This window comes from Macaca fascicularis, chromosome 5 (genome assembly GCF_037993035.2).
Source record: "Macaca fascicularis isolate 582-1 chromosome 5, T2T-MFA8v1.1".
Lineage (NCBI taxonomy): Eukaryota > Metazoa > Chordata > Mammalia > Primates > Cercopithecidae > Macaca > Macaca fascicularis.
The window spans coordinates 78378894-78391622 of NC_088379.1; the positions used below are offsets into that span (position 1 = coordinate 78378894).

Consider the following 12729-nt stretch of genomic DNA (forward strand, 5'->3'; position numbering starts at 1 on the left):
ATTTAATAGATCAGCATAGACAAATATTTTAATAGATCAGCATAGACAAATATTTTAATAGATCAGTGGAACAGAATAGAGAGCCCGGGAATAGATCCACATCAGTACAGCCATGTGTCACTTAATGAAAGAGATACATTCTGAGATGAGAAATGCATCGTTGGATGATTTTGTTGTTGTTCAAATAACGTGGAGTATATTTACACAAACTTAGGTGTATAGCCTGCCCTGCATCTAGGCTGTATGGTGCAGCCTATTGTTCCTAAACTGTACAGCATGTTACTGTAGTGAATACTATACGTAATTTTAATGTAACAGTAAGAGTTTGTGTATCTGAATGTAGAAAAGGAACATAAACATACAGTATAAAAGATGAGCGTATACTTTACATAGAATACTTACCATGGAGATTTTTGGGCTGGAAGTTGCGTAGGGTGAGTCAGTGAGTGAGCGTAGATTGAATGTGAAGGCCTAGGACATTAGTGTACACTGCTATAGACTTTATATACACTGTACACTTAGACCACACTAAATGTATTTAAAAAGTAATTTGCACTACAATGTTATGATGGCTACAACAGCTGTAAAGTCACTAGACAATAGGAATTTTTCAGCTGTCTTATAATCTTACAGGACCACTGTCGTCTATACGGTCTGTCCTGAAATATTGTTATGCAATTTATTATTGCATAGTCAACTAATGGTTCACAGAGGAACGAAGACAATACAATGGAGAAAATATAGCCTTCAACAAATGGTACTGGAACAACTGTCCACGTGCAAAAAAGTGAATCTTGACAGACCTTATACCCTTCATAAAAATTAACTCAAAATGGATCATAGACCTAAATGTAAGTTGTAAAAGTATAAAACTCCTAGAAGATAACATAGGAGAAAATCTAGATGACTTTGGGTTTGGCAGCGAGTTTTTATCCTCCACATCAAAGATGTATTCCATGTTAGAAAAAAATTAAATTTAATTAAAATTAAAAATTTCTGCTCTGTGAAAGGTACTTATCAAAAGAATAAAAAGACAAACCACAGACTTGAAGGTATTTGCAAAAGACATATTTGATAAAGGACTTTTATCCAAAGTACACAACGAACTCTTAAAACTTAACAGCTTTAACCAACAAACCAGTTAAAAAATGGGCCAGGTATGCTGACAGATACCTTACCAAAGAAGATGTACAAACAGTAAGAAGCATATGAAAAGATGTACCATATCATCTGTTATCATGGAAATGCAAATTAAAATGAGATACATATGTATTTGAATGGTGAAAATCCAAAATACTGACTACACCCAGTGCTGGTGAGGATGTGGAGCAATAGGAACTCTCATTCATTGCTGGTTAGAATGCAAAATGGTACAGCCTCATTGAAAGGCAGTTTGGCAGGTTCTTACAAAACTAAACATAGTCTTACCATATGATCTAGCAACCAAAGAATTGAAAATTTATGTCCATACAAAAATCTTTATGTGAAAGTTTATAGCATCCTTTTAAATAATTGCCAAAACTTGGAAGCAACCAAAGTGTCTTTCATTATGTGAGCGGATAAACTGTGGTGTATTCAGACAATGAAATACGTCATTCAGTGCCAAAAAGAAATTATCAAGCCATGAAAAGACATGGAGGAATCTTAAATGTCTGAAATGGCTACATACTGTGTGATTCCAACTTTATGACATTCTGGAATAGGCAAAATTATGGAGGTAATAAAAAGATGAGTGTAGTGTAGGGGTTAGTGAGGGGAGGGATGCATATGCGGAGCACAGAGAGTTTTTAGGCCAGTGAAACTGTTCTGTATGATATGATAGTGGATGCATGCCATTATGTTTGTCTAAATTCATAAAATGTACAGCACTACAAGTGAACCCTAAAGTTAACTATAAATTTTGGGTGATAAGGATGTGTCATTGTAGGTTTGTCAGTTGTAGTAAATGTGCCACTCTGGTGGGGAATGTTGAATATGGGGAAGGCTGTGCATTAATGGAGTCGGGGGTATATGGGAAATCTCTGTACTTTACCCTCAGTTTTTTATGTGAACCTAAAACAGTGGTATTAAATTAGAAAAGCTAAAGGAACCAAATTAATATTCTGAAGTCTTTTTTTGTTGATATTTAAACAGTACTTTTCTGATGGAGGAGTAACTAAAGTGCTTTCAATATTGTGTCAAGAAGTATTGTTGACATTTCTGTGAATTTTGTCAGTACAAGAAAATTAATAGTTGTGATTAGACTGTGTCATTAAAATCATACTAGATAAATAGGATAATGAGAGCACTTGCTTGATAGTGATGTTGTGAGGATTGAATTAATACATGTCAAGTGCTTAAAACAGGGCTTTACACATAGTAAAGTGCTTAGTAATTGTTAATTATTAGTTGACAATTGTGATGAGACTTTTTTCTCATTCTGCACATTGGACCCTTGATGGTCAGTTGATTCTTTTATCCATCCATGGCAAGGTCAGCTATCGGCCCAGGGCTGTTCTTCCTTGGGCTTTTCCAAAAGTCCCCTGAAATCCTCTCTAGGAACTTTTAGCTTCCTGCTCAGAATGTCAGAATGGCTAGTATATTGCAGACAAGTGGTAAGGGTTTAAAATGGGCTCTGCCTTTAGCCCTGTGTGATTCAGGGCAAATTGCTTCACTTTTTACTTTCTTTCTTTGCCCATCTTGTCTCAGGAAATGTCTTTTCTCATTTCCTGTTTTATTCTGAGCATCCACATTGGACTTATATTACTTCCACACAAATGTCATATTTTCACCTATGCCTGGCCATTTGAACACACTGTTCCCTTTGGACAAAAAATTTTCTTTCTCACCTCGCCCCTCTTGCTTTATTTGGCTAGATCATACACATTCTTGCATTAAATTCTCCTCCTTTAGGAGAAATTTTTTTTTTTTTTGAGACAGTCTTGCTCTTTCGCCCAGACTGGAGTGCAGTGGAGCAATCTCGGCTCACTGGAACCTCCGTCTCCCGGGTTAAAGCTATTCTCCTGCCTCAGCCTCACCAGTAGCTGGGATTATAGATGTGTGCCACCATGCCTGGCTAATTTTTGTATTTTTAGTAGAGATGAGGTTTGACCATATTGGCCAGGCTGATCTTGAACTCCTGACCTCAAGTGATCTGCCTGCCTCGGCCTCCCAAAGTGCTGGGGTTACAGGTGTGAGCCAGCGCACCCATCCCAGGAGAACTTTTCTAACCAATTCCCAGCAAAATGGTTTGTATCTCTATTATGCTTTCCCTTCACACCATCGTGATTTTTCAAACTTTTTGTTCCATTTACAGTTGCCCTACAGGCTGAGTTCCCAGAGGGGTTGATGAGATCTGATCTGTTTATTGACACATTCCCAATTCTTGGCACGTAGAGGAGGCTCGCAATAAGTGTTCTATACGTCGATGAAACAAAAATACTAGAGATAATAATGTTACTTAAAATTTGGGTAGCATTATTTCAGCAACTGCTGTTTTTTTACAGAATTTTTGTTTGTTCCCGCAAAGCTGCTGAAGCTCAGAAGCTGATTCTATCACATTGTAAGATGCCTTTGGATAATTCTACAGTCCTCTTAAATGAGTCTTTAGAACTTGGCGAGTTTCACTAGATACCTTCAATCATCATTTTGAGCTCAAAGGTATGCTATCTTTGTTTTTTTCCCTTAATCATGGTGGGTTGGGATTTGTAGTGTCCTGGTAGATGCATAGGACAAGGAATTATAAAAATAATTGGGGAATGATCTGCTACGTGGCAGCTTTTATTTATCTTTAGAATTTTCATTCTTATGAGGAGGAAGAAAGTTATTCATTGGGAAAAATAATTGAAATCCAGATGTAAAGTATTTTAGCAATTCCTGAAATTTCTCAAAACTAGTGCTCTAAAGTAAGAATCATAACTTATCTTTTCCTGAGTTTAAGGAAGATGATTTGCAAATGACTGAAAGTCAAATAAGAATTATTTCCTGCCAGGCCTTAGGTATAAAGTATCAGTTGACTGAGGTAAAAGAAGAGCCAGACTGCAGCTCCTATTTACAAGCAGGCCTTCATTGGGGTCTGCACACCACCAGATTTATTCAGCCTGGTGCCTGCTTTGGTATGACTCATGAGCTAAGAGTAGTGTTTGCATTTGTAAATGGTTGAAAAAAAATCTCAAGAAGACTAACTTGTGACATGTGAAAGTTATATGAAATTTATTTTTTAGTGTTTATGAGTAAAGCTTTATTAGAACATTAGCCACTCTTATTTTTTAGGTCTTGTGTATGACTGCTTTTAGGCTATAGCAGCAGTTAAGTACAGTCATGCATTACGTGGTCAGTGATGGACCAAATATACAACAGTGGTCCCATGAGATTATAATGGAGCTGAAAAATTCCTATTGCCTGGTGACATCATGGCCATCAGGTCATCATGGCACAACCTGTTACTTTTCTATGTTAAGATATGTTTAGATACTCAAATACTTAACATTGTGTTACAGTTGCTTTGAGTATCCAGTACCATTACATGCTGTGCAGGTTTGTAGCCTAGGAGCAATAGGCTATTCCATGTAGCGTAAGTGTGTAGTGGGCTATACCGTCTAGGTCTGTAAAATACAGTCTGTGATGTTGGCACAATGACAGATTGCCTGAGGATGCATTTCTCAGAATGTATCCCCATGACACATGTCTGTAGTTAAAGCAGAGACCCCAGCACTTTGGGAGGCTGAGGCGGGTGGATTACGAGGTCAGGAGATCGAGACTATCCTGGCTAACATGGTGAAAGCCCGTCTCTACTAAAAATACAAAAAATTAGCCAGGTGTGGTGGCGGGCATCTGTAGTCCCAGCTACTCCGGAGGCTGAGGCAGAAGAATAGCGTGAACCTAGGAGTTGGAGCTTGCAGTGAGCCGACATCACGCCACTGCACTCCAGCCTGGGCAACAGAGCGAGACTCCATCTCAAAAAAAAAAAAAAAAAGTTTACCTGTATGGGCCTTTACAGAATAAGTTTAGCTGATCCTTTCTCTACATGGTTGGAGAAGTATTTATAGATTTGAGTGCTATGATTTAAGAGATGAATTGGGGGGGAAATTAGAGATAGGAGTCTGTGCCAATTCTCAGTGACTTATATGTACTTTTTTCTTTTGTGGAAAGTATAACCCATATTCTAATTATATTGACCTGTGTTGTTTTAAAATAGCAAATCAGGGGAAATGGATTCTTTTATTATTTTTATTCTAAAATGAGTATGTGGGAATATGTAAAAAGAAAATTAGTATGCTACTCTGTTTTTAACCAAGTTTTAATGTTACTGTAATACCTTACATACCTAATATCTTAAGTACTTAAAAGATTAGTTGATGACTGACTCAGTGTAACAAAAGTAGTTCATTGGAGATGAAAGTACACTGTCGCTTTGGAGTCAATGGATAGGCCTAAAAGATATGGTTAAGGAACTCTTTTGTAATCAGACACAGGCAGGTTAAGTACTGTATTAGGAGATAGAAGACCATAATTTTAGTGTTTACCTTCTTTGTCCCTTGAGAATACTTAGTTGTGTGACTCGGGGCACATTTACCACTCTGAATCTAATTGCTTCATTTCCAAATTAGGGAAAACTAATACCTTTCCTGTCTGAAAACAGGAGTCTTTGGTGGTTTGCTAAATTACAAGTTTCCTAAGAGTAGATACTGTGCCTTTTTAGCTCACCACTGGATTCCCCAACTCTACAGTTAGCATAGGCCGGGCACATAGTTGGCACACAGTAAGTGTCCAGTGAAAGAACAAGGTATGTGCCAGTTCCAATAACTATTATATCTGTGCATGATCAAAGTAATTCCCCTTTCTTTAAAGGTTTGCTTATTGAGACTGGATGTTTTTGTTAACTGGAGGAGAGGATTTTGATGAAAATAGTAATTTTCTGTAGATCCTTTTTTAAAAAGTTATTTTATTTATTTTAATTTTTGAGACAGAGTCTTGCTCTGTCACCCAGGCTGGAGCGCAGTGGTGCTATCTTGGCTTACTACAACCTCCACCTCCTGGGTTCAAGTGATTCTTGTGCCTCAAACTCCTGAGTGGCTGGGACTACAAGTGTGCACCACCATGCCTGGCTAATTTTTGTATTTTTAGTAGAGATGGGGTTTTGCCATGTTGGGCAGGCTGGTCTCAAACTCCTGATCTCAGATGTTCCCCCCACCTCAGCCTTCCAAAGTGTTGGAATTACAGATGTGAGCCGTCACACCTGGCTCCCCCCCCAGGCCCCCCCCCCTTTTTTTATGAGACACGATCTTGCTCTGTCACCCACACCGGAGTGCAGTGGCATGATCTCAGTTCACTGCACCTCCCAGGCTCAAGCTATCCTCCCACCTTAGCCTCCTGAGTAGCTGAGACTATAGGTGTATACCACCATGCCCAGCTAATTTTGTTTATTTTTTGTAGAGATGACGTCTTACTATGTTGCTTAGGCTGGTCTAGAACTCCCAGACTTAAGTGGTCCTTCTGCCTCAGTCTCCCAAAGTGCTGGGATTACAAGTGTGAGCCACCATGCCCGACCCAGATCCATTTTCTACAGATACCAATCAAATCATTGGCCAGATTTATTTGTATAAATTGATTATATATTGCTATTTAATAGAATATAAACCTCTAATCTGAGAATTGCTGATCTCAAAGAAACCTAGAAACCTCCTCATTATAAAGCTATATACTATAGGCCGGGTGTGGTGGCTCACGCCTGTGATCCCAGCACTTTGTGAGGCTGAGGTGGGTGGATCACCTGTGGTCAGGAGTTTGAGACCAGCCTGGCCAGCATGGTGAAACCCCATCTCTACTAAAAATACAAAAATTTAGGCAGGTGTGATGGCGGGAGCCTGTAATCCTAGCTACTTGGGAGGCTGAGGCAGAGAATTGCTTGAACCTGGAAGGCAGAGTTTACAGTGAGCCAAGATTGATCGCACCAGCCTGAACAGAGTGAGACTCCATCTCAAAAAAACAAAAAATAAATAAAATATAAAATAAAATAAAGACTATATGCTAAAAAGTCACTCTTGAGTAGGAAGATTTATGTATTTTTTATCTAAGTCTTATGAACTTTACGCAGCTCTTCCACTGAACCTCTTTTTTAAATGGAACTTCCCTATATAGTTTTTTGTAAGAATTCAACTTTCATAATCTTATCTTGCAGGAAACCATGTAAAGAAAAAATTGTTTAAAAGGTATTTAGCAGAAGCCGGGTATGTTGGTATGCACCTGTAGTCCCAGCTACCCAGGAGGCTGAGGCAGGAAGATCATTTGAACCTAGGAGTTCAAGAGCAGCCTGGGCAACATAGTGAGGCCCTGTCTCAAAAAAACAAAACAAAAAATATTTATTGAAAGAAAAATGTTTCAGCTTGAAGTCTGGGTAGACATGACAGCTAAATACAGTACATGACCCTGGATTGGATTCTGTACTAGAAGAGGGAAAAAGTCTTGGAGGGCAGTTTTTGCTCAACTAAAATAAAGAGAGAAAATAGGCATTACATTAAGATACTGTATTACTGTTAAGTTTCCTGAAGTTGGTAATTATACTGTAGATATTTAAGAGAATATCCTTGTTCTTGGGAGGTATAGTTGAAGTATTTAGAGGTAAAAAGGTATGAGATGTGTGTTTTACTTTCAAATGATTCAGAAAATATGTTTATGTATGATATGGAATATAATGCAAAATGTTGACAAATTGGTCAACAGGATTGTTGTTGACAGTTGGTCAAATCAGGATAAAGGATATGTAGAAGCTCTTTGAGCTATTCTTACAACTTTTCTGCATGTTTGAATGATTTTCAAGTATAAAGTTTAAGAAACATGTTTAGCAGCTGTGTATAAAACTGGAAATTGCATCCAGTTACTTTAAAAAAATTTTTTTTATTTATTATTTGGAGATAAGGTCTTGTTCTGTCACCCAGGCTGGAGTGCAGTGGTGCAGTCACTGCTCGTTGCAGCCTGGACTTCCAGGGCTCGGTTGATCCTCCTGCCTCAGCTTCCCAAGTAGCTGAGACCTTAGGCACTTGCCACAACACCCAGCTAATTTTTGTATTTTTAGTAGATACGGGTTTCGCCGTGTTGCCCAGGCTGGTCTTGAATTCATGAGCTCTAATGATCTGCCTGCCTCCGCCTCCCAAAGTGCAGGGATTACAGGTGTGAGCCACCTTGCCTAGCTACTGTTACTTTTAAATTAACATTTATTTCCGTTAAAAATATACTTACAGTATTGTAATAGGTTTAAAAAATATAGCCCCCCCCCTTTTTTTTTCAAACTGCTTTTACATATACTTTGTTTACAAGATGATACTGTTATTGAAAAGAATTTTTTTTGTTGGGTGGCATATCATTATGTGATCACAAGTATAAATATTCTTTGTTCCGTGATTTTTTTTTTTTGGGCCGAGGGAGGATGGGGACAGAGTCTTGCTCTGTGTCTCGGCTCACTGCAACCTCTGCCTCCCGGGTTCAAGCAATTCTCCCACCTCCACCTTCCAGGTAGCTGGGACTACAGGTGTGTGCCATCATACCCAGCTAATTTTTGTATTTTTAGTAAAGACAGGGATTTACTATGTTGACCAGGCTGGTCTCGAACTCCTGACTTCATGATCCGCCTGCCTTGGCTTCCCAAAGTGCTGGGATTACAGGCATCAGCCATTGCACCCAGCCTGTTCTGCAATTCTTTGCTAGATTTAATTGTTTTATAAAATAGGTTTAATTATTTTATAGTAATATGGTGATGAAATGAAATACAACTTTGCAAATGTAAAAAATGCAATGCAAAGATGAATTCTTTCTGTTAGCAGTATTTTTCCTGATTATCTCAGTTATTTTAATTGTAGGGTCATAGTTAAATACCAATAAGTATAATTTAGAATTTAAAAAATTCTTGAGTAACATTTACTAAGTTTTTATTGATCCTGTACTTTAATATATTCAGTTCAGATTCATTAAAAATTGATTTTGTTCTCAACTCCATAAAAATGCTTTGTTTAAAAGTAGATCTGGTTTTGCTACCATATATTTATTATATTTTGAAGGAAATTCAAGAATAAGGGTCTGTTACATGTGTTTCTTAGAATGGTATTAATAATTACAGACATTTTTGAGTGTTTGAGGCATTATATTCCAAACACTTTACATTTAATATTTATTTAATTCTTATAACACCCTTATTCTGATACATTGCCTTGATTTGCTGAATGTTTTCAATTCAATTAAAACTAAACTTAGGTGTGAAGCCTCAAGTTGTGTGTTTTTTTTGTTGATGTTATTTTTTAACCTCTTTTTGCCAAATAGAAGCTGTGGAAACTAGTGATCTGGAATGTAATAAAGAAAAATCGATCATTTATAATCACACTAAGAAGTACCTGTAGTGTTAGAATTTTCTAGTTTGTGAATATTGGATAACTGTAGCTTCAAGCTAGACTTTCTGTTGACCTCTGTTATGGGAAGGATCCACATACCAAGACAATTCCTCAGTAAACTGTGTTAAGAAAGAACGTGAACATGACTTTTAGTACCCACAAAGAGGCAGGCAGATGTAGAACTTACTAGACTTTTTAATTTCATAGACAAATAAAATAACAAAATTAAATTTAAAAAATCAAGGGACTGACATGGTATCACTAACTTGTTTTTACTCTTTCATCAAATTATAACACACATATTATAAAGTGCATAAATCCTGAGTGTCATTTTGATGAATTTTTATGAAGTCAACACCCGTTTAACCAATATCAAGAATAAGATATAGGACATTTTCATCAACCAAGGAGCCTCCTTCATGCCCCTTAACAGTTATTACACACTCCCGAAGGTAACTATTACGTGACTCATTCAGTATTCATTAGTATTGTCTATTTTTGAATTCTGTGCCTAGCCTTTTAAAATCTTTGTTTATGACTCATCCATGTTGATGCATGTATCAGTGGTTCATCTTTTCTTTTGTTGCTGTGAAGTACTTCATTGTATGGATATGTCAGTATTTATTCTACTGTGATGAACATTTGGGGTGTTTCTAGGATTGGCTGTTATGAAGAATACTTCTGTGAACATTCTTGAGCATGTCTTTTGGTCCACATGTGTACACGTTTCTGTTGAGTAAACACCTAAGAGTGAAATTGCTGAGTCTTAAGGTATCTGGATATTTAGCTTTAGGAGATTATCCTAGTTTTCCAAAAGTAGTTAAATTAATTTATATTCCTATCAGCAGTGTACAAAGAGTTCTCATTGTTCCACATCCTCACCAACACTTGAAATTATTAGTGTTTTTAATTTTAGCTCTTATGGAGCATGTGTAGTAAAGGTCTATTGTAGTTTTAATTCATAATTCCCTGATCATTTAAAAGGCTTAGAATATTTTCAGATGCCTGTGGACCATTTGAATATCCTCTTTTGGGATATGACTGTTTATGTGTTTTGCTGATTTTTCTGTTGAGTTGGTTGTCTTGATTACCCCAGAAACAGATAATTTCAGTTGTTCAGTTGTATTGAAGATATCTTTCCCAGTCTTTGACTTGCTTCTTCACTCTTAATAGTTTATCTTGATTAAGATAATTTCTTAATTTTAATGAAGTCCATTTTATCAAATTTTTTTATGGTTAGTGCTTCTTACGTTTCATTTAAGAAATCTTTGTGGCCAGGCTTAGTGGCTCATGCCTATAATCCCAGCACTTTGGGAGGCCAAGGCAGGCAGCTCACGAGGTCAGGAGATCGTGACAATCCTGGCTAACATGGTGAAACCCTGTCTCTACTAAAAATACAAATAATTAGCCAGGTGTGGTGGTGGGGGCCTGTAGTCCCAGCTACTCGGGAGGCTGAGGCAGGAGAATGGCGTGAACCCGGGAGGCGGAGCTGGCAGTGAGCTGAGACCGTGCCACTGCACTCTAGCCTGGGTGACAGAGTGAGACTCCGTCTCAAAAAAAAAAAAAAAAGGAAATTTTTGCCTACCCTAAAGCCAAGAAGATGTTATCTGTGTTTTCTTCTATAAACTTGACTGTTAAAACTATTGCATTTAGGTTTATGTATGATATATGTAAGCCTCATATTATTTTCCGTGTGAAAGTCCAGTTGTTCCAGTAGTATTTATTGAAAAGACCATCCTTTCTCTATTGTAATGCAGTAATACTTTTGTTGTAATTCAAGGGACTGTTTATTCATGGATTTATTTTTGGACTCTGTTCTGTTGGTCTGTCTGTTGTGCCATTGCCATACTCTTTTAATTAGTGTAGCTTTATAATAAGTCATGATATCTGATAGTTTAAATCCTCTAATTTGTTCTTCAGAATTACTTTGGCTTTCGTGGTCCTTTGAATTTCAATAAAAATTCTACACTCAGCTTATAAGCAGTCTTCCTCACCACCCACCACAAACTGATTGGATTTTGTCTAGCTTAGTGTAGAATTTATAAATCAATTTGGAGATATTGGATGTTTTTCAATGTTGAGACTTCCAGTCAATTGAGAGGTTGTATGCCTTCTTATATTTAGACTTTTATAGTTTCTCTTAGGGTGTTTTGTTATTTTGCATGTAAAGAAAGGTCTTATCTGTCTTTTGTTGACTTCTTAAGGTATGATAATGATATTGTAGTTATGTTTTATAAAGCTCTTGTAATTTATACAAATATACTGGACTATTTACAGATGGAATGATACAGTACTTGGGATTTGCTTCAAATAATCCAAAAGAATGGAGAGGAAGGGAAGGAGCAAAATAGGTGAAACAAGATTGATTAGCCATGAGTTGATAATTGTGGAAACTGGGTGATGGGTATATAGGATTAATTATATTATTCTTCTTACTTTGTGTATATTTGTAATTTCCTATAAAAATAGGTTTTAAAAAGTGTAATGTGACTAGTCTAAAGGTAATGGGTTATTTCATTTGATTGTTCACAGTCAGTTACAGATTGAACTCCTTGTTCTACTCTTCCCCCCTCATCTCACTACTGCGTTTGACTAATTAAAAAAAAAAAAAAAAAAATATATATATATATATATGCGCCAGGCATGGTGGCTCATGCATGTAGTCCCGGCTCCTTGGAAGGCTGAGGCAGGAGGGTCACTTGAGCCTAGGAGTTTGAGGTTGCAGTGAGCTGTGATTATGCCACTACACTCCAACCTGGGTGACAGAGTGAGATCCTGTCTCTTAAAAAGAAAAAGAAATTTTAATATAAATGAATACTAAAAAGTGTAATGATTATAGTAGATTGAGATATACAAATATATAAGAATTCAAGAATTCATAATTCTTTAAAAATCCCTCATAGACACCAATTTATTATTCTGAAAATAATTGGTAAGTGAAAGGAAAAAATCAACCATTTATTAATCTTTTTCTGTACAGATTATATTCCAGGACTGCCAAATAGTCAAGAGGGAAAGCATATCTTCAGAAGAATTGTAGCTATTAAGAAACGTTGGAGTTCAGGTGTGGTGGTCCATGCCTATAATCTCAACACTTTGGGAGGCTGAGGCGGGAGGATTGCTTGAGCTTGGTAGTTTGAGATCAGCCTGGGCAACATAGCAAGACCTCGTCTCTTCTAAAAACACAAAAATTAGCCCTACGCATGGTGGTACGTGCCTGTAGTCTCAGCTGCTGAGGAGGCTGAGGCAGGAGGATCACTTGAACCCAGGAGATCGAGGCTGCAGTGAGCTGAGGTTGTGCCACTGCATTCCAGCCTGGGTGACAGAAGAAGACTCTGTCTCAAAAACAAGCACAAAAACAGACAAACAG

The 12729-nt window shown here is 37.3% G+C and overlaps 1 protein-coding gene across 19 annotated transcripts in view; it reads left to right on the forward strand.

The window, feature by feature from the left end:
- The window catches only part of CLOCK (clock circadian regulator), a 121376-nt gene that overhangs the window by 32576 nt on the left and 76071 nt on the right, over window positions 1-12729 (forward strand). For 14 of the 19 annotated variants that reach the window (XM_005555258.5, XM_045392596.3, XM_015450461.4 and 11 more), the window contains exon 2: window positions 3486-3639. The exons of the other annotated variants lie outside the window; for them this stretch is intronic. The gene's annotated coding sequence lies outside the window, so the exon portion shown is untranslated. The remainder of the gene's footprint in view (window positions 1-3485; window positions 3640-12729) is intronic. 19 annotated transcript variants of the gene reach the window in all.